Raw genomic sequence first — 23,188 nt, 5'->3', positions numbered from 1 at the left:
GTACCCACTTTAAGCACGTGAACAATATTTTCACCTTTCACCTGCTTCATTGAGTGTTTGTTACAACTTACACTAGGAAATTGGCACAAGAGCAGGGGATTAAGAAATATGTACACACAGAGTACATAGAATAAAATTTTATTATATATAACCATAAATATTTTGGAGTGATGCTTTGCAAAGAGTGAAAACGTCTCTACTGTGTGTCACAGTTAATATCTTGATATTTCCACATCTTCGTTGGCAAACCTAGTCCTTGTACCTATGATATATTCTCAACAATTGCAATAAACTTACGGTGGCTCACTTCACCTTCCATCTGGTACCCTTTTACCTCCCTACATGCTGGTAAGACCAAAGCTGCTTTATTTTGGATGCTTTCCATGGTTCTTATCAAAATCAAGTTGCCTTTTGTAAAAAGGAGGGGAAATACTAACTGCAACAGGAATAGATATCATTTTGAATCTCAAAGTAGAAATATAACATATAAAGAAGGCTAAGGGCAATGAAGAGTTGGGAGTGTAAATTTCAGGTAACCTATTGGCAGATATGTAGTCACATAGGTTATTGTACTTCATATCTTCAAAAATGGGTGTTTGGGGTCTAGTGAGAGGAGCAGGGGAGTCAAATGTGAACTAGCTGACAAATATTTTATATCAGCACTCCCAATCAGCCATATAGCAAAACCCAGCCTGGGCTTCTGCATTGACTGACAAATACCAATGTACATCTACCACAGAGCCATAAAAAGTCATTACACAATAATATACATTTTCCTTGAACAGTACCCTCTGTTTTCATTTATCAAACTTCCATATTTCTGGAAAAAGAATTCAGAATTATTCTTCTCATTTGCAGGAACTGTCAGACTAAAGTAATCCACAAACTTTTATGCAAAAGAGAAGTAAATTACCAATGCCCACCTTGAATTAAAGCCTTTTATTACAACAGCCCAACATGTTGGACAAAGAGAGGGAAATCAATTCTGTTTGAAACAAAGATAAAAAGCTAAGAATCATGTTACCCAGGCCTCTACGTTCTCACCCTCTACTCCCACTGTGGTGATCAGGGACCTCCACAAAAAATAAATTAAAAACCTTATCCAGGGCCCCTGGGTGGCTCAGTGGTTGAGTGTCTGCCTTTGGCTCAGGTTGTGATCCCAGGGTCCTGAGATCGAGTCCTGCATCAGGCTCTCCTGCTTGGATCTTGCTTCTCCCTCTGCCTATGTCTCTGCCTCTCTGTGTGTCTCTCATGAATAAATAAATAAAATCTTAAGAAAAGAAGCCCTATCTAATGCAACCTCATTTCCCATATAAGAAAATGCATATGGCTCCCAATAAGTAAAATAGTCTACAGACTTCCTACCAATCCTGAAACTCAACTCCAGTGTTGAGTTCTAGTTCAGTATCTTTCCATTAAACTATAAAATAGTTTGCATTTTAAATTGGTCATGTAATTAAGAAATATATATTTAAAAAGGAAATTATGTAAAAGGGAAAAAGAAACGAATCAGAAAAAAAATTAACCCCTAGTAAAAAAAAAAAATAATTAACCCCAATTTTTTTTCCTGCATTTTGTTATTCATCACTTACTTCAAAGTCAAACATTGCAAAGTTAAAGATTATTAATTGTTAGGTTCACTATATCTCTTTGTCAGGATAATTTCCCATTGAGAAGAGTTTGTCTTCATTGTCTTGCTTTTTCTATAGCATCTTCTGACAGGAAGTTGATCTTGGGAATATCATTAAAATTGCCTAGAGCTGGGAAATGAGATGCTAGGCATTTTCCTAATGGCAGCTGAGAACTGATGTTTACAATGGGATTTTACTCTATGATTTCTATCATACTGGCATGAAATCATTACTAATAAATGCTATATTTATTTCTCCAAACTTTGAAAAACTATGCTTTTGAATTACTCATAAATAATTCTTGATGCATTCTCTGGTTCCTCTAGTATCTCTTTAGTGATTCATTGATTGTATTAGAATGCAGAGACTCATTTCCAGATTAATTCACAACCCAAAGAAAAATTCTAATCATCCCAAAGGTCAAATACTGTGATGGAGGGGAGTTAGTGTAAGACGTTAAAAAATATTTTGTAAGGTATAAGAGAAACTCAGACTTTATTGTGTCAAATTTAGTAGCAAAAATTAAATAATAGTTTCATTAAAAGAGATATAAAATTCTATAGAAAAAAAGAAAGAATGAAAAAATACTAACATTAACATTCTCAATAAAGCTATTAAAACACTAACTTCTCTTTGGTTATGGCTTAAATATTTTATGACCTGTCAATATACTTTGTTCTGTATAGTAAAATGTGTGGAGGAATATATTTTACAAATGTTTTAGTAAACTTGATATTGTCATAGTCTCATTTATAGAACTTTAGATAAAAGTAATCTCTAGAGAATTATGAAATCAAAATATATCTGAAACTATTTGAGATTAATTGCTTTGAACTTTGGAATACATACACTTTGATCATAAGCTTAAATAAGCGCAAAATAAGAAAGAATATTCAGTTGCTTTATCAATCCCTAAGGCCTTTTGTCTAGAGCTTTCTGACTTCGAAGAGTAGAAATGTGAGACCAAAAATAACTTAGATAAAAAAAGGCTTGTAGGGGATCCCTGGGTGGCGCAGCGGTTTAGCGCCTGCCTTTGGCCCAGGGCGCGATCCTGGAGACCCGGGATCGAATCCCACGTTGGGTTCCCGGTGCATGGAGCCTGCTTCTCCCTCTGCCTATGTCTCTGCCTCTCTCTCTCTCTCCCTCTGTGTGTGTGTGTGTGACTATCAAAAATAAAAAAAAATTTTAAAAAAAGGCCCTCTGTGTGTGTGTGTGTGTGTGTGTGACTATCAAAAATAAATAAAAAAAAAAATAATAAAAAAGGCCTGTAAACTAGATGGACATTTAATAATGAAATGCTGGGGATATTGTTATATGCAAAAAACAATATCTAGTCTCAAAATACCACATGTCTTCTAAGCAGTGAATGGCCTTAATGTAGATTCTCATAAGAAGGTAGAACAGACATCAGTTCAATATGCAGCGCTGGCTTACACGCCTGTGTATTTATTTGACTTGTTCAAGCTCATACTTACCTCTTATTCATCTGTTTTACAAACAAGGTTCTCAATGTTCATATGATATAAATGGGCTATTCACAACATTTTATCCCACACTTCCGTGTTCGTTAAAATAAAAAGCAATCGTGTCAGTGGAAGAAATTCTCCAACTTTTGGGCATTTTGCCAATTTTTGTTTGTGTTTTTGGCATCATAACTACTGTAGGTGTGGGATGGAATGGTGTCAGGTGAGTGAGGTCCAATGGGCTGGCCCTGGTCCTGCAGTGAGTGTAAAGTGGTCAGAACTGTCCTGCATCCTGTATGAATGTTGGCTGTCCTGCCAGAAATGTGTGAAGGAAAAATCTTTAAACACTGAGGTTTAAATTCTGGATCTGTCACTAGCTGTGTGAACTGAGGTGAGTTAATTACCCTCTTGTGCTTTGGCTTCTCTTTTTGTAAAATCATAATCATAATATCAGAGGACTGCTGTGATGAGTAAATACAAAAATCTGCAACAGTGCTTGACAGACAATAAATACTCTGCAAGTCTTAGCTAATTTCAATATTTTATTTTATTTTTTAAGATTTTATTTATTCATGAAAGACACGGAGAGAGAGGCAGAGACATAGGTAGAGGGAGGAGCAGGCTCCCTGTGGGGAAATCGATGCAGGACTCCATTCAGGGACCCAAGATCATGCCCTGAGCTGAAGGTAGACATTCAACCACTGAGCCACCCAGGCATCCCTAATTTCATGATTTTCTAATAGAGAACTAATAAGTATATTAGGGAAAGAGAAAGATAGCATGTTTTCTTCAAACTTTATTAAATCTTATTTACCATTTCAAAAAAAAAATCGTACCTATAGTGGTAAAATAGCGGCTCTTGTTATTTAAATCACCAACAATGCACAACTGCATCTTTTTTCTTTTTTTTTTGTTTTCTTTTGTTTTGAGCAGCTGGCATCCCCTGCTGGATCCAGAAAACAACTCCCTTACCATCCCCACTCCCAAATTTATCAATGTTTAGCCTACTGACATACAGGTACCTCTAGATGTATAATGGTTTATTATTCACATAGTAAACAGGAAGTGGATTCACCCAGGGAGAAGGGCTCAAGTTATGTCTGGAGGGAAACAAGAATAAAAGGATATGGGTGACTGGACTTGTTCATTATCATTACAATATAGAGTGCTATGGTGCTACACTGTGTTCTGAATTGCCATCTGTGATCGGAGACAGAGGACATAGGTAGGCACGGGGAGTCAGTGAGTGAGTTTCTGACTTGATTACTCAGATATGGAGAAATTCTTCAGATATTGAAGATGTCATTTTGCTAACATCAAGAAGTGGAATCTTTCTGTACCACTGCATCATTCATAGTGGTTCCATTTCAGATTGTAAGCATCTCACTTTATCAATATGACTTCTAATGTAATTATGTCTTATGTGTTTACACTGAACACTTCTTTATTAACTGCTTAATATCTCCCTTATATTTATGGCATTGTCTTGGTTTATGTCCTTATATAGTTAAGTTATTAAATCTATAAATTTCATTTTAATATAAGAAACAATGTTCTAAAACTTTTATCTTAAAGGTGTCATTGGATCTTACAGGTTTGAGAATTTCTGAATTAAAATATAAACTTTTCTATGACTTAGAAAAATGAATGAGGAAGGGAAAAAGAGAATTTAAAGGGACATTCATAACATGGCATTTTTCCAAGTATAACATGTAATATTATTCTCCAAGTGAGATTTCCATATGCATACTTACCCACATTCAGTTGGCTTTTAGACCAAGATTTCATGTCCCAAATCTTTCAAGGAAAGAGACCTTAATTGAACAATCTATGCCACAAATTTTAAAAAGGAAAGAAGAAAAATCAGTATATGCCAGATGGCTTCCATAAACCCAGCTGGTGATCCATGAGTTTGTAGGCCTTAGGCTGGATTAACTGCCTTAAATTTTTTAATTAATTGCTTTAAGGAATTGATTTATAACCACTGAGAACTGCTGTGTAGCAACCAAGAAGTTATTTCATAAATAAATACAAAAAATACACACTTGGAGTCAAAGAACTACAAAATACAGGTGAGGGAAAAGCATTGATAAAGATATTCTATTTACTCAGGGATTTACAGTGATAGAATTAAATGGTATCCAGAGTGAAAGAAAAGTCTATATACTAGAGTTCTAAAAAAGAATTCTGTTGCTCTGCAGTCATCCTAAATCCATATGCAGACTTAATTTTGGTGGGATGGCAGGCAAAGATGATGACACTTTTGTACCTTACAATTTTATGCTTATGGGGATGGGTTCTAGTAAAGTATATCTTGAACAATTCACTATTCAGTCATATTTTCACCTGTTACTCTAAAGGGTTGGTATCTTTCAGAATCAATGCTAAACAGAGGTAGGGCTGTTTTTCATTGACCCCATTGTTCATATTTCTGTTCAATTTCATATCTCCAGGAGAGGATGATTACTTACTAATGAAACTAAGCCAAAGGGTGTTCTGTATCTACTGGTCTAGATAAAGGATAGTGGCTTTATAGGTTGATATTGTTATGTGTTGTTGTTATTGTTGTGGTTGTTTTTTCAAAATCAAGCAGTTATTAATAAAAAGATCTAGGTATTTTATGGTATTTCATTATCTTAGGTAAACATGATACTTGCTTCTTAAAAACATTCAATTCTACCACTGATGTATTCATATCAAAGCCTAAGCATTTTGCAAACTATGAAAATGACCAAATATCCCCCTTTTCTAACTAGTATTATTGCTCCTTCTTTTCCAATGACAGATTGAGCGTTGTTTCTCTCTTCCTTCCTTGTAGACATAATACAGATACCTAATAATAGAATTTCCCCCACTTCATACAATCCACGAGTCCTACCTCCTTGAAGCTTTGAGAAGCTCACTTTTCATTAGTTTCTTTTTTACAGTTCTTATGGAAACAAACAAGAGCTAGTTAAATGAGAATAAGCAAAGACTATTTATTTAGAGTTGGCTATAGCACCGGAGTCAGTCACTATCACTGACATTTTGACAGAGACACAAAGGCAGTCAGGGTAGTGGGAAAATTTTATAGTGGAAAAAGAGTAAGGTTTCAAATATGACCTGATGAAGGTTGTTAGTCAGTTTCCTGGGCTGGTTATGCATCCAAGTTCTATTTTTGTATATGGTCTGGCCATTGTCCACAGTCATGTTTAGTCTCTCATTCCTTTGTAACATTATGAAACACTTCATAGTTCTCACATTTGCTAGATATGTTAAAGGAAAAAAATAATATCTAGTACCTGTTCGATCTCCAAATGCTCTAGAGTAAAGATACGTAAAGTAGACTGAGACTACTACTACCTGGATATGGCAATGCTGGACTTCTTTGGGTTTACAGCATTTGCTCAAGTTCACACTTACATGCATTAATCATATGTTCTACATACAGGTCTTTGATGTCTGTATGACAGCAATGGGCAATCTGCAATATTTTTTCCCACTTTTCTATTTTCACATAATATGCAAAGCAACAATATCAGAGGAAGAACTACTCCTACCTTGGGGCATTTTGCAAATTCTTGGTGGTGTTTTGATTTTACAAAGACTGTAGGTGGGAGGGAGGGCTAGTAAAAGGAGACACAGTTCTAATGTTGCACAATTTCCCTGGCTGCAACGAGCCAATAGAGGTATGTTCCTGGTGGTCTCTGTGCCTGGATTCATCTAAGACCCTTGCTGCCTTGGACTAGGACTCTCATGCTAGGAATAGCACTTCTGAAGCCACAAAAGCCCCCATATGTATTCAGTGCATCAACCTGCCTGTGTCTGGGAATTTAGTTCACGTTGAATTGTGCACCAATATTTCATTCAAGTCTTTTAGCTTGGGGTTAATTTTGTTTGATGTTATAGGTGACAGCTAGCCTTTGGCTAAGTTCTAGAGACAGAAGAATGTGTATCTTTATAGACTCTGATGGTTTTTCTGGATTCTCTCAATATGAAATTGTGCCTGCCCTAGGCAAAACATTTGCTCCCTTTAGGATTTTTCATTAATACATTAAGCTCTATGCATATTTCCCGAACTGGCAAAATTTCAACAGTATCAATTTAGAACTATAGTCGCTACTTTGGTAAAATTTTTATTTGCAAAACAATTTTCATTTGGGACATGCCTTCCACCAAAAAGGGTAAGATCCATCTACAGATGAATGTCTTAACTGTTGCAAGAAAAGAGATCATTAGTTAAACATGAGACACCCCATCTTTGTTTCCATACTTTGGAATTAAAAAGTGATTTTTAAAAATCATACAACTTGATCATTATCAAAACACTAAGTTATTATTTAAAACATCTGTAACAGGGACACCTGGATGGCTCAGCTGCTAATTGTCTGCCTTTGGCTCAGGGTGTGATTCTGGAGTCCCAGGATCAAGTCCCACATCAGGCTCCCTGAAAGGAGCCTGCTTCTCTCTCTGCCTATGTCCCTGCCTCTCTCTCTCTCTCTGTCACTCATGAATAAATAAATAAAATCTTAAAAAAAAATCTGTAACTCCTCTCATTTATGGGAATGTGTGTCCAAATTCATTTTCTTGACTCTAAAGATTCTCCTCTCAACTATGAGAGGAAAGATAATTGGTCTTTTATAATAATTTCATATTCATTTGAAGCTGATATTCTCTCACCTTGCTCCCTTTTTTATTCCTCTATTTCTTTTTTACCCTCTCAATAGACAATAAAGATTAATCAGAAAAAAACTAAACAAAAACTTCTGTCATTATGTGAGTATCTAGAGATATTTAGTCCAGATAAACATTCATAATGTCAAATTAAAAAAACATTATATTCAGGGGCTTACATTGTTTGTAGATAGGAAAAATACTACATATTTAATAGCCTTTTTTTTTTTTTTGGTTATGAGGTAAAAAGGAAAAAGCTTGTTAACAGAATAACAAAACAAAGAAGAATACAGTGTTCTTTTTAATTTTGGCATAGATTAAGGCCTTTATTTAATATTAGCTTACCATATAAAAGTAAAGTCATCACAATATTTTCGTGTGTGCAAGACCATTCACTGTAGATTATGAATCTTACAATGCTACTAATAACAGGAATATAATGTGTTCACTAAAATTATATTTTCCCAGATCTTTAACTAACTTCAATCACTTAGACACATTATCTAGTTAATACAAATTTTTGTATACCTGGATGAATTCTTAGTAACATATTGATATAAACACTAGTCACTAAACATAATTTTAATTTACTACTTCAGTTTTATTTTATAATAGAATTAAACATAAAAAATATTTTTCAAATTATACATGTACGTATACATATATAATTTACATTTATTTATTTTATTACTTCAATTTGTTAAAATAATACATGAATAAATGAATACCATCGTAAAGAAAAAAACTTAAACTGTACTCTCTTTTCCTCTTATGTCTGGAGAGCAAATGAATTGGTTATTTGGTTAAAGATGATAATTAATATAAATGTTTGATTATATCAGGTACAATACTTAAGAGAAATGCCAAGATATTCACACATATGGACAACGGGTACAATTTTCTAGTCTGTTTCTTACAAAAGTTATTGCAGGTTTTCAAGATGGAAATTTTATTTTATTTTTTATGTTTTTAAAGATTTTTATTTATTTATTTGAGAGAGAGACAGAGGGAGAGAACATGGGCTGGCGGAAGGGGCAGAGGGAGAGGGAGAAGTAGACTTCCCTGCTGAGTGAGGAGCCCTACATGGGGCTCGACCACAGGATCCTAAGATCATGACCTAACCTGAAGGCAGATGCTTAACCAACTAAGCAACCCAGGTACCTCAAGATGAGAATTTTATATCATTTTTCTAGAAACAGTGGTAAAGGAGAGCAAAGAACAAAATTACTAGAAATTAGCCTAGGATTCTCATATGTCTATCCATCTTCCAGAAGCATAGCAAGAAATAGTTGTCTAAAATGAAATTGGCTAATAAGCTCAAATTCATATTCCCTTCATGTTGTGAATGAAAAGATCTCTACTGATTTCAATGTGATTTAAAAAAAAAGAAGTGATTTTCTTCTTTGTGGAATACAAATTTTGTATAGTGAAAACCATCATCTTGAAGATTCAGACACAAGACATGTAGGGGAAAATTATTCATTATAGGAACCATAAGAACATTTTAGGAAACTAAAGGACATTTTAGGAAACTAAACACATATTAAATACTGTGTGACAAGATCTGGATTCTATAGATGGGTAAAGTAAAAAGAAATAACATAAAGAGAAAATAAACTTAGATAAAATTATCAAATGATAAAATGAAACATGACCAAAATATGGAGGAACTAGCAAAAAAAAAAAAAAAACCTAAATAAAAATAAAAATAGGGATCCCTGGTGGCTAGCAGTTTAGCGCCTGTCTTTGGCCCAGGGCGCGAGCCTGGAGTCCGGGGATCAAATCCCACGTCGGGCTCCTGGCATGGAGCCTACTTCTCCCTCCTCCTGTGTCTCTGCCTCTCTCTCTCTATGTCTATCATGAATAAATAAATAAATAAATCTTAAAAAAAATTAAAAAATAAAAATAAATAAAATCAATTGGAAAGAAATTTTATTTTTTGTTTTTGACTTTGTAAACAATCTTTAAACTGGTAAGACCGTGGTGAATCAAACACTTGCACTTACTGGTAGTAGGTGAGTGAGTCTATTGATACTATCTTCCTGGAAAGGAATTTGGCGACATTACCAAAATATGCACATTTTAAGCATAGGAATTAATCGGGAGAGAGTAGTAAATACAGACATGCTTACTCAGTACTCTGGACGAATGTGATGGGTTTGTGAATGTTTAATTTTAAAAAATGCTGAGGTAAAAAAATGATAAAATAAAAAATACGGTAAAAGGCAAAACATATTTAACAATAAGATATTTATATGTTTTAGGTCTGAGAATTAAAAAAGGATGAAGCTGAAGTCTTTAAATATATTGATGATATGATAACATACCTACCCTAATATGTTATGTGTACATTTAAAAATATAATACTCTATGAATAGAAACAGGCCAATTTTGCAGTTAAAATCATATAATGATATGCACTCATGTAAATATTTAATTTTAAAAGCTATAAAAGATGTCAATGGATGATGTTATTATGGAGTATTTTAATTTGAGAGATTTCAATATTTTTCAATTATATTGCATTTACTCTTTAGTACTTTCCAAGTTTTCTGTGATGTTTATTTTATCTTCATTAAACATATCCTATTTTTATTGAAAATGCAATTTTTTTTCTTATCATACTTTTTCTTATTTGCAAGACATTTAGGAAATATGCCATATTATGTTGTTTTATATAAAACAAATAAGTAAAATAAAATTCAGAGGACAGTCTAATATCACTGGAATTTTGGCACACTGGTTTTAGTTTGAAGGGCTATTTTTCAAAAAAGGTAAAGGAGTATAAGGAACAAATAATAAAGCTCTACTACATTATAAGCAAAATGCCAAACTATGACTCAGCAAATCAGGATTCTAACTCTACTAGCTTTGCATTAGGGGTTAAAAATATTTTTGCTTTAACTTCATTCTGAAAAATATAATACTCATATTAGATATAATCTCATGCCCCGAACTTTATGAGATTTTTTAAAGTTTATAAAGCTCAATACTGAAATTTATGACCATGAAGATTAAATATTGGCTGTTTTAGAAGGATGGTTTATATTGCATGCACGTTTTCTTCTGGTTTTATTATCTTTCCCACTATGTAAACAGTCCAAAGTATTGTTTTCATTACATTTATATATTTATATTCTTATATATGCTTAATATTTAACCACGGAGTACATAATTATACCTGAAACATAAACAGTTATAAATTGGTCTAATTCTAAAATATTTAAAAAGAGTACAGGCTATTTCATGTATCACGTATATTTCCCAAGAAATATAAAGCTGAAGTATATATTCCTATGTTATTCCTTGTATGTGTGAAGAATTTATAATTCTAAACTCAAAACTATTCCTTTCATTTTTAGGAACTGTCAGAGAAAAATCATCCACAAACTTTAGTATAAAGAGGAAATCAATTACCAATGCCTGTTTAAATAGCTTACACATCTTCTTTAAAAAACTGGAATTGGCTGTCTTGATATTTGCATATGTAAGATTTCATTTAAATACTGATATGAAATTTTGAAGAATGAGAACACTGAGCCAAAACAGGATCATATATATATATATATTTTTTTTATGATAGTCACAGAGAGAGAGAGAGAGGCAGAGACATAGGCAGAGGGAGAAGCAGGCTCCATGCACCGAGAGCCCGACGTGGGATTCGATCCCGGGTCTCCAAGACCACGCCCTGGGCCAAAGGCAGGCACTAAACCGCTGCGCCACCCAGGGATCCCAGGATTGTATTTCCTACAAGGTGAGCAATGAGTTGTCACCATACTTTAGAAATCACATACTCTGAAGAAAGAAAGAAAAAGAAAGGAAAGAAGAAAGAAAGAAAGAAAGAAAGAAAGAAAGAAAGAAAGAAGAAAGAAAGAAAGAAAGAAAGAAAGAAAGAAAGAAAGAAAGAAGAAAGAAAGAAAGAAAGAAAGAAAGAAAGAAAGAAAGAAAGGAAAGAAAGAAAGAAAGAAAGAAAGAAAGAAAGAAAGAAAGAAAGAAAGAAAGAAAGAAAGAAAAAGAAGAAAGAAAGAAAGAAAGAAAGAAAGAAAGAAAGAAAGAAAGAAAGAAAGAAAGAAAGAAAGAAAGAAAGATTATGTGGTCTCCTTTGACCACATTTCTAGCTGGTTTGCCTCATGGTTAATGGTTCCAAGCTGGCCTTTTCAGATAGGTAAATTTTGGACACCTTTTCTAAACTATTACTTAAACCATTTAAACTCCAGATACGTCAGGTCAAATTCCATGCTTACATAAAGTGTCATTTCACTTTTTTTTTTTAAGGTTTTATTTATTTGAGAGAGAGAGCAGGAGCAGGGGTTGGGGAGGGGCAGAGGGACAAGCCGACTCCCCACTGAGCAAGGATCCAGAGCCATGGGCAGGGCATATCAGAGAACCCTGGGATCATGACCTAAGCCAAAGGGAAGATGCATAACCAACTGAGCCACCCAGGTGCTCCTGTCACTTCACCTTAAAAGATTATTGTGTCAATGTGATTTTTAGTGATTTAGATTATGCACACATTCATTTTAATTAACAGAAAGCATATATTTGTATTATAAATGTATATAATACCATACAGACAAGTTATTTTCTATTGCAAAATCTAACTCATTGAAACAAGTATTTTGAACTGAATTATGCTAAATGTCTGAAAAGCCATATTTCAAAAAAAGGACATATATATTACTAAATTATTGCAATTGAGTTCCTTTTAAGTAATTTTAACATTACTTAAGTTACATTACAACATTACTTATTGTTGTGATTATAAATTGTTTCATATTCAATGAATTTTAATGTGCTAGTCCAAATGCTTATTTCTTTTATAAAGCAACTTAAAAGAATTAAGGTTTTTTTGTCATGTTACTCATTTTTACATGCTAATTTTTCTCTCAATTTTATGTCCACCATTATCAGTTTCTATTATATTCATACTTTGATGGAAATAAGTTTTATTTTTTCGCCTGCCTTATGTTTTTACTTAAAATCCGACTTAGTTTTTTATTTTATTTAACTCATTTAACTCATTTTCTCATTTATATTTTTCTGAATTACAATGACAAAATAACTCCTTACTTTACCCTAAATTATATGTCTTGTAACAAAAGCTTTAGCAAATTTTTCTTTACATTTGATATCTTTTTAAATTAATACGCAGTTTAAGTTTTTAGCTTGAGGCTAAAACTAATGAATAGTAGCCACTAGTGAGAGCATTTCTCTTTGTAAAAGAAATTAATTATAAATAAATGTATCATTTAAATATGAGGATTGAAAAAACAACCATTAATTTTAAGTACCCCGTTCTAATTTTCCTATTTAGATCTAGAAGATGAAATACTATGTTTCAAAGAATATATATATGCATATATATACGCATATGTATAGTATATCAACATATGTAGTATGAATTTGTATGTATATTATACATTTATTTTATACATTTATTTTAAACATTTCTTTCCACTATGTTTCTGTTAATAATATTAATCCTATAGTTAATATGGTGATTGCATTATAACTAAGTTTCCAGGCTTTATTTCCTTAAACCTGTTACTTCCAGATCACGACTAAAGATTTCTGCTGCAACTTTATCCAGTCACATTGTACCCATTTAGCCAGTAAGAATAGGAATAAGAAGGGAAGAGCACACATCCTCATGGAGATCATTTCATGAGTTGAACACATCACATGACTTATGCCCAAAGGTCAGAAACTAGTGTCATGTCCACCCGAGCTGCAAAATGAGTAACTCTGTTGTTGGTACTTCACTATGTAATATGTTCTTAAATTTTTCACTGCTATTTCAAGAATCCAGATTATTTTGTAACATCATATATCTTTTCCATTGTTTTGATTACTGCATGTATATATTAGAATAGCAAGACATCTCTAGACTAGTTCCCTGCATATTACATCCATTGTATTTTATAATGCTTTCTTGAACAAAACCTCAATAATGTAGCACCATTCCCAAGAGGAAAAGTTTTTCATATTGTATGGGGTATTATATGCCTTTTAGTATCATCTACAATCTTCATTGGCTTTTTCTATTACCTTAGAAGAAATTTTCACTTAATTATGTGTTAAAGATAATAGCCATGATGCCCAAAACATTTTAAGAAAGCAAGCTACTAGAAAAGTCTTTTTGAAATACAGTGAGAGCTAAAATATGACTCTGCAGTCTCTCATCCACAATAGTGTGCAATGTAAATGTTTTTCCTAATACCCAGAGGCAAATTAATCATAACAAGTTGTCAGGATATTAAATTTGGGATAAAATATTTGTAAGTCATTATAGCAAATATGCAAATAGTGACTGTGCACACAACAAATGATAGTATGAACAGTATTTTAGCTGGCTGAAGTAGTCAAAAGGATATAAAAGTAGAGTTAAGTGAATTTTTCCTTAAGAAAATATATACATTTTAAAAATATTTAGACAATCAATTAGAGCAAATGAATTTGAAAATCATAAAAGTGCTCTAAGCTAAGAGCAACTGTAAGAAAAATTACATAAATTTATGAGGAAGGAGCTATGATCAATACAGAAGAAGGTAGGAAAGGAAAAGAAGAAAATATATACAAGTAAATGGAAAAATACAAAACATATGTGAAATAATACCCAGTTTATATACTTTATTATTCATTAATTAAAATAATTGAAGGGATAAAAATTAAAGTAAGAGCATAGACAGATTTAGGATATTAGACTCTAGCTCTCCTACAAATTACAACTAAAAAACCTGAGTCCTAATAAAGTACAAAAAAACAAAACAAATGGCTAGGTACCTAGGTACTCAGGTAAGACCCAATGTTGTGTACTCTGGGATTTATATTTCCATTCTATAAATCCCATTTTGATGCAAATGCAATATGCAACCCAAATAATCAACCTACATAAAGGAAAAAAAAAAAAAAAAAAACAGAAGAAAACAAAGTAAATGCTCCAGAGAAGCCTGTTGCCTTTTAATCTTAGAACCAGGAAGAGGGCTTTTGCTGGACAGATATCTAACCCTTTGGTTGAACAATTTTATTAAAGTGTAATTTATATATTGTAAACTTCATCATCTTCAAGTCTACAAATCAATTATTTTTAGTTAAGTTCCCAAGTGGTGTAATGATAAATACAAATCAATTTCAGGACATTTCATTATTCCCATAAGATCCTGCATGCCCCTTTATATTTAATTCCTTGCTCCTGCCCTCAGCCCCAGATAACCAAGCTTTACTTTCTGCTTTTTACAAATTTACCTTTTCTGGTCATCTTATATATATAGAATCATAAAAAATGTAGTGTCTTGTGTCAGACCTCATTCTTTTAGGATGAGCTCTGAAATTTACCCATGTTATAGTGTATCAGTAGTTCACTCCTTTTTTATTGCCGAAGAGTACTCTATTACATGCCTGTACTACATATTATTTCTTTATTATTTTTTAACTCTCCATTCATCAGCTGATATAAACATAGAAGCTTTGACAATTTTGCGAATGTATAGAATGCAAATGTCCGAATAGTCTTAGATTAGTGCATAAGCCCAGTAGACCAGAATAGCACTGCAAAGATTTTTAAAATTAAATGAATATTCAAACCACAACCCACAAAGTGGGCCAATGGGCACTCTCTAAATATGTGTAGATTGATTTCCTTCTAAAATGCAAGATTTAAATAGGAACGTGAATCTCAAAACATAATATTAAAAATGTATGGGATAAAATGCAATATTTCTTGACGTCTCAAGAAGTAGGAAAATTTCAACTTAAATGAGAAAAGATATTCAATAAATATCAATACCCAGATGACACCACACTGAAATTGAAAGTATAGGAAAAAATTTTAAGTCACTTTTCACAATAACACTGCAACAAGTGATCATGAGCACTCTTGAAAAAAATACAGGAATATAAAGACTTATCAAAGAAATAGAAAATGTTGGGATGCCTGAGTGGCTCAGTGGTTGAGCATCTGCCTTCTGCTCAGGGCATGATCCTGAAGTTCCAGGATCAAGTCCCACATCAGGCTCCTTGCATGGAGCCTGCTTCTCCCTCTGCTTGTCTCTGTCTCTCATGAATAAATAAATAAAATATTAAAAAAAAAGAAATAGAAAATGTGAAGAAGAACGAAATGGAACAAATGGAAATTTTAAAACTCTAAAATACAATAAATACTTACAAGCTCAATAGCAGAATGGTGATGACAGAGAAGAGGCAGTTAACTGAAAATAACTGATGAAAGCTATCCAGTAACTACAGAAAGAAAACAAACTGGAAAAAATATAAATGGTCTCTTAGAGATCTGAGAATCAATAATAAAAGCTCCAATGTTCATTTCTTTGAAGTCCCTGAAGGTGAGGAGAGAGAATATGGATCTGGAAAAATATCTGAAGAAATACTGGCTGAAAACATCTGAAGTCACATAAAAGATATAAACTTCTATCTTAAAAAAATTTCTCAGCAAAACTCAAACAGAAAAATATTGAAGAAATCCAGTCCCATACACATCATAATCAAAATTTTAAAAAACAAAGTCAAAGACCTTGACAGGGCCAGAGATAAACAGCACTTTACACTTAAGGCTACAAGTCAAAAAACTGCAGGTTTCTCATTAAAAATTGTAGAGATCAAAAAAAGTGAAAAAAAAAAGTGTTTAAGTGCTGAAATTAAAGTATTGTCAACACAGAATTCTGTTTCCAGTAAAAATGAAGTTGAAATAATGGCAATCTCAGATGAAGGAACATGAAAAAAAAAATGTTACCAGCAGAACCACTCTGTAGAGAATTGCTAAAGGAAGTGCTTCAGAGATAACGCGAATGTTAACAGAAGGGAACAGGGAGTATCAGGAAAGAAAAAACAGCAGGAGAAAGAATTACAATCAGTGAAAAGGTAATGAACTATTTCTTTCTTGAGTTTTTAAATTATCTAAATTATTTAAATTATTATTTTTGAAAGCAAAAGTATGGCATTGTCTGATGGGCTTCCTAAAGTATGTAGAGGAAATATTTTTTTAAAGTATAATGTAAAAAAAGAAAGAAAAGCAAAATATATATATATATAAAATAAACCAACTTTGAGTGATATTTACACCAATGTTCATTTTATATAATTTATTTACTTGGAATTCATTAGATTGGATTTTTCTCTATTATATACAATATTAAAATGCTAAAAATAGAAATATGGGGAAAAAACTTATGTGATGGACCAAAATCTCAGAATAACTTATTTTGGCAAAGAAGAATGACATAAAAATAATCTAGGAGAAAATACTCTAAAAGATATATTGCATCCTATACAACTTTAGTAAACATCGGAGTGATATTTTAAAAAATAAGACAAATGTTAAGAAAACAAAACAAATAGAGATTCAGAGAAAAATAGGTATATTTGGAACAGAATATATCAGATTGCAACCTGGATTGGTTAATATTACATTAGGAAAGCCGATAACTATTTGGATGGAAATAAAACTTGATTTCTACCAAATAATTCTATTTACAATGTCACTCTTGGAGGATAAAAAGCTAAAGGTCATGCATAAAATTATAAAGTAAATATTACCAATACATATTTGTAATATATAGTACCAAAATATTTGTAAAAAAAATTTCATGAGAACAATATAGAAGGTGAAAAGAAAAAAAAAGTAAGTTTTATTTAATCAAAGATAAGACTTACTATTTAACAGGTGCCATCTTGATCGACTAAATAGATCGACCCTCATAAATCTATGAGGGTACTCTAATGGCCTGGACCTCTAAGTCATCAGTCTCTGATATACAGAGAGATTTCCAACAAATCATTTCAACTGACAAGTTATAGACAATTTAGTAATGGAGGTGTTAGTGTAGATGTGGTAATAAAGCAAGCTTTATATACTGTGGTGAGAAAAACAGCCTTTTAAGGCACAATATTGTTTTGTCTAATTAGCAGCAACCAGTGTCTTATCACTGTGATATGGAAGGGGAAAAGTTGCTGATGCTATCAGCCACTCCTAATATTTTACAACCTCCTATCATTGGCCTACTTCTGGGATTGAACAAGCCCTGCTCTTGTAGTAGGAAATTGGAGAGAAAATTCTAATTTTTAGAAGAAATTTTTTATGCAAAATAACCCTGCTGTATGCCTCTTGCTTTGCTGCTGTGGTAGATATCCGAAAACATAGATGGTATACGAAGTGAATTACATTGTGAGAATGTGGTATTTAAATTTTTTTTTCTCATGTAGCTTTGTTTCTCTCTCTCATAGTTTATCAGGACTTGTGATTTTAATGTGACTGACAATACATTGTGAGTACCTTTAAGAAGAGCTGTCAAATAGGATTCTAGACATAGGAGTATGGGTAATCCTGATAAATGCAGAGGGTTTTATGCTATGTGAAATAAGTCAGACAGAGAAAGATAAATGCCATATGCTTTCACTTATATGTAGAATTTTTTAAGGATTTTATTTATTTATTCATGAGAGAGAAGAGGGGGAGGCAAAGACAGTAAGAAAGATTTCTTAGTAAGCTGTTTGATCTTAAAGGTGAATTGCAGGAGTACTTAAAAAATAACAGGTTATATTTTACTTTTTGAGTGCTCTGAAAATGAAGATTCTTTTTAGAAACCACTTAACAGACATTTTTTAATTAGTTGAACACATCTCTGCAGTGGAACAGTGAAAATGTTTTGATTTCAAGTGACAAAATTCTTTGAATTAAAAGAAAACTGAATCTTTGGGAAATGTTGCAAAATAAAATCTGAAATGCTTCCACTGATGCTTTGGTTTGAAAGTGATGAAGGGTATTAGAAAGTCTTAAGTTTCATTAAAAATCATCTAGAAGAAAGGAGAACAGAGCAGCATTTTCCCAGACTTTTAACACTTGCTTATGAATGGGTTAGGACCTATCTCAGAATCTTCTACTAAACCTGAGAACTTGACATCAGAGAAGAGGAAGAATTTCACAAAATGAAGACTGACTGTGTGATGAAAATGACGGTAACTGATCTGTCCTAATCAAGCTCCAGATTATATAAAAAAGCAGTGAGCATTTTGATGCAATTTCAAGCTTCTTCACTGTGTGAGGAAATGTCCTTACTTAAAAAGAATCAAGAGCAAAAACCGAAATAGTCTCAACTTAGTTAATATGAAATCACTGTTACTTATTTTCATAGTTAACCAGTTAGGTATTTATGCAGCAAAAAAATTAATAATAATAACATAAATAAAATAAAATAAAATAAAATAAAATAAAGGGGTAAATTCATTTCTTATTTTTTAGAGTTTACTTTATGTGTATAAAGCTATAAAAAGATCAAGAAACTAACAGCCGTGTAAACTAAAATTGTAACTCATAGCCCTTTATTTGGACTTCATCATGTCACTTAGCAGAAATATTTTATATCAGAGTTGTATAAAATTATTTCTTAAACTATATTTTATTCATATTTTAAATTTTTATTCATACTTGAAAGGATGATTGTATTAGTATATTCCCTTTTCCACACTGTCATAAATTTTCATGTTATAAATAATTAAAATCGATTTACATTCACTAAAATAATCCTACTAAGTTTATCTTTAGAAAATTAAATCCTATTTGGATTATAGCAGCTTTTATCAGAAAATGTTTGCCTGGTCTTTGAAAATATGAAAACGAGGGGCACCTGAGTGGATCAGTGGTTGAGCGTCCACCTTCAGCTCAGGGCGTCATCTCGGAGTCCTGGGATCAAGTCCCGCATCGGGCTCCCTGTGGGGACCCTGTTTCTACCTCTGCCTATGTCTCTGCCTCTCTCCCTCTCTGTATCTCTCATCAATAAATAAAATCTTTTAAAAATTATGAAAAGGAAGAGATGAGATTAATTTCATGAACAATTAGCTCTGCCACCTGGTTTTTGTTGTTGTTTTGTTTGCTTTAGTTAATAACTTCTGGTTAAAAGTCATTTTTATTTAAATAAGAAAAACCAAAACTCTTTCATACATGATATTTCACATACCATACAGCTAATTGAACTCTTAGAATTTTGTACAGTAGAAATTTGTAATGAGGAATTTAGGTCATTGAAGTAAATTAAGAAAATCAAATGAGGGCTTTTAAAAAGCAGAAATTACCTATGCCTAAAATATTGATTTGATTAGAATTACTATCCTTCATGGGAAGAACTCACACAAAGAGGAAGTAAGCTGGCCCAAAATAAGCAAATATACAGAAAAATGTCTTTTTCCACAAAAGATAATTAACAATTTATTTTTAGATTGTGGTAGAGAATTTATTGAACAAGTAAATATACCTTAACATGCAGTTATTAAAATTTTATTTAGGAATTCTCTGAAACCTGAACATGAATTCAAAATCAAGTATGAAATGTTTGAGGAATGACTCTAAGTCCCTCAGAGTTATGTGAGGAGGACTTTCCCCTCACAAACTATATAGGTAACAAAAATAATATTGAGCTTAAGATGACAAAAATTGTACATAGTGCGTGACCTCATATATAGAAAGCTCAACAACGAGACGCTATTAGTCTTTTAGGGTGAGAGTTGTGATTTATTTTTTTATTATTTATTTACTTACTTACTTGACTTACTTATTTACTCTTGAAAGGAGAAGTGACTGAAAAGGGTATGTGAGTCATCTCCTAAGATTTAGAGTGTTCTATGTCTTCATCTTGTATACATGAATCAAAAACAAACACACCAAAACCAAACATACCTTTTGCAAGAACACATTCCAATAAAAGTATATTTGTTCAACATATAAAAATGGTTATCTTTCTGATGAAGTCATAGAAGTTGTATGAAGATAAAAGGGAATAAACTTAGTGAGAACTCTTATCATTGATTTTACTATATATATCTCTGATTACTTGGTCTAAAATTCCTGGGGCACTTGGGCGGCTCAGTTGGTTAAGCCTGACTCTAGATTCTGGCTCAGGTCATAATCTCATAGTCATGAGATTGAGCCCCGCACAGGGCTCTGAGCTCAATGGGGAGTCTGCTTCTTTCTCTCCTTCTTCCATTCCCCCTGCTCACACTTGTGTGCCTGCTCTCTTTCTAAAAATGAATAAATAAGTCTTTAAAAATCAAATCAAAACAAATCCTGCAGGAAGTTAGAACCATTACTTTATTCTGCAATGTGCAGATGGCTATTGATTTACCTATTGTTAATTAATTCTAAAGTATCTATACTGTGTGTATATGGCTATATATAAAAATGGAGAAGCCACATAGAAACATGAATTCTACTATGTATGAAGGAATTATTGTCTGCAAAAATATCCTCCTTAAAGCTGTCAGCTATCAACCCCAGCTTTGGCAGTCAACGTGCAGTATATTACGCAGAGGCAGCTCCCAAACTGAGTTCAAAAAATCCCTAGGAATAATTTATAAGCAAACACTCTTTTATGACTCCTTCAGATATCAGATCCTCACACAACAGAAAATAGATATAAACAAATAATTTATTTTGTCCCATGCTCCTGCACAGAAATATAAAATTACAGATGCCAGTGTTAGAAGAAACTTGTAAAGGTCAGCTCATCATTTGACACAGATTTTAGGAAGTGGTCATTCATATAATCAAGCAAAAGTTTCATGAAACCGGAAAAAATAGATCTAGATAGTTTATCTGACTTCCAAGGATAGTTTTAAGGGTAAATCTAGGACCCAGATACCCTTATCCTGACCATATTCTTTATACTATCTATAGCTGCCTCTATTACCATGATTTTAGGAAAATCTACTTTCAAACTAGGAAAAGTGATAGCTTAGATTCAGTTTGAGACAATAATGAAAAACATTATCTATAGTTTATACTCTAAAGATTTTAATATTTAAAGATGTGGTCTTGTATCTAAATGAATTTCCCAAGGTACATTTTAAAAACCATGTCTAAGTATTTAATTGTTTATTGCCATGAAAATAGTTTTCAGAATCTCCTTTTTGGAGCTTTAAGCATTCTTTAATGATTTTTATTTCCTCTCCCTTTACTGCATCTCAGAGGTCTGAGTACTTAAAATTAAATACTTTCTCTAAGTTCAACAGCATCTGTTTGAACTTAGAGAAACAAAAACATCTGTTTTTGCTATTCAAAATTTTTGGTGGTTCCTTCTTCAAACCTTCAAATTATGACTTTCCACTGACTACTAACTTCCTGTCTATTGATATACAGAATATTTTCAATGTCTGTCTCTAACCAAATCTGTATCTACATAACTATATAAAGTTTTCTATAGCTATCTCCACCAAATCTGTAGCTCCATAACTATATAAGCTTTCTATAGCTACCTCAACCTTAATTAACTTTCTACTCTCTCTCTCAACTTTCATTCACAATTAAAAAAAAATCTCAAAAGGAAACTTTGGCTCGCTTGTCCAATATTTCAGTAAACTTTACATCCCCACATGTAGAAAAATGCAACATCCGTCCTGGGATTCATAGAGTTCAAAATCGTATAAGAAAAAGTAATTGAGAAATAAATGGAGTGTGTTACATGGAATAAAATGTTTGCACCTAATGCTATTCATCAAGGATGTTAAATAATGGCATACACACCTAAACAAAACAAGGATTCCAAATGATGGCCTCAAATATTGTACCTTGAATCTCTACAGTCTGGAAAACACTTTACACAATTTGCATCTAGCATTCATCACTGTTTTCTCTCAATTCTCTTGACCACGAGCTTTTTGCTTTATTTTTAAATAGCACTTGACTCTCTACTCTTGGAATATGATAAAATAATTCTCATTTTTATTGCAGTCCTCCTCTATCACAATGATGACATTGCCCTCCATTCATAGACCAATTTAGGTAATTTCCTAATTGATTTCATTAACCTCATCTTCTTGCCCTCCCTGCACTCTCTGCATATTAAAATGTATGATGTTCTCCATAGTCTGGCCACTCTCAATGTTCAAACTAGCACTATAGCATATACATCAAAATGTGGGTCTGGTAATCCATGCAGGGAACCAAAAAAAAAAAAAAAAAAAAGGCATGGAATAAGTGCCCAAAATAAATTATACTTGACCAGATTCATTAATAAAACATTTGATGGGGATCCCTGGGTGGCGCAGCGGTTTGGCGCCTGCCTTTGGCCCAGGGCGCAATCCTGGAGACCCGGAATCGAATCCCACGTCGGGCTCCCGGTGCATGGAGCCTGCTTCTGCCTCTGCCTCTGTCTCTGCCTCTCTCTCTCTCTCTCTCTCTGTGTGACTATCATAAATAAATAAAAATTAAAAAAAAAAAAAATAAAACATTTGATAATGTAGTTTAAGTATGAGAGAATATTCCAAAGAGAGAGCAACATATGTTCTATAACTTTCTATTAATTTTTAAATTTATAAATCTAATAATATGATACAAAAAGTGGAGAAGATTATGTTTCTCGTTCTCATACTAGACTCTTAGGACATATTTTCCATTTCAGAGGTAGGATAACATGAATTCTTCCCGAGACATATGACATG

This window comes from Canis aureus, chromosome 24, assembly GCF_053574225.1.
Source record: "Canis aureus isolate CA01 chromosome 24, VMU_Caureus_v.1.0, whole genome shotgun sequence".
NCBI lineage: Eukaryota > Metazoa > Chordata > Mammalia > Carnivora > Canidae > Canis > Canis aureus.
This window is presented reverse-complemented; position numbering follows the sequence as displayed.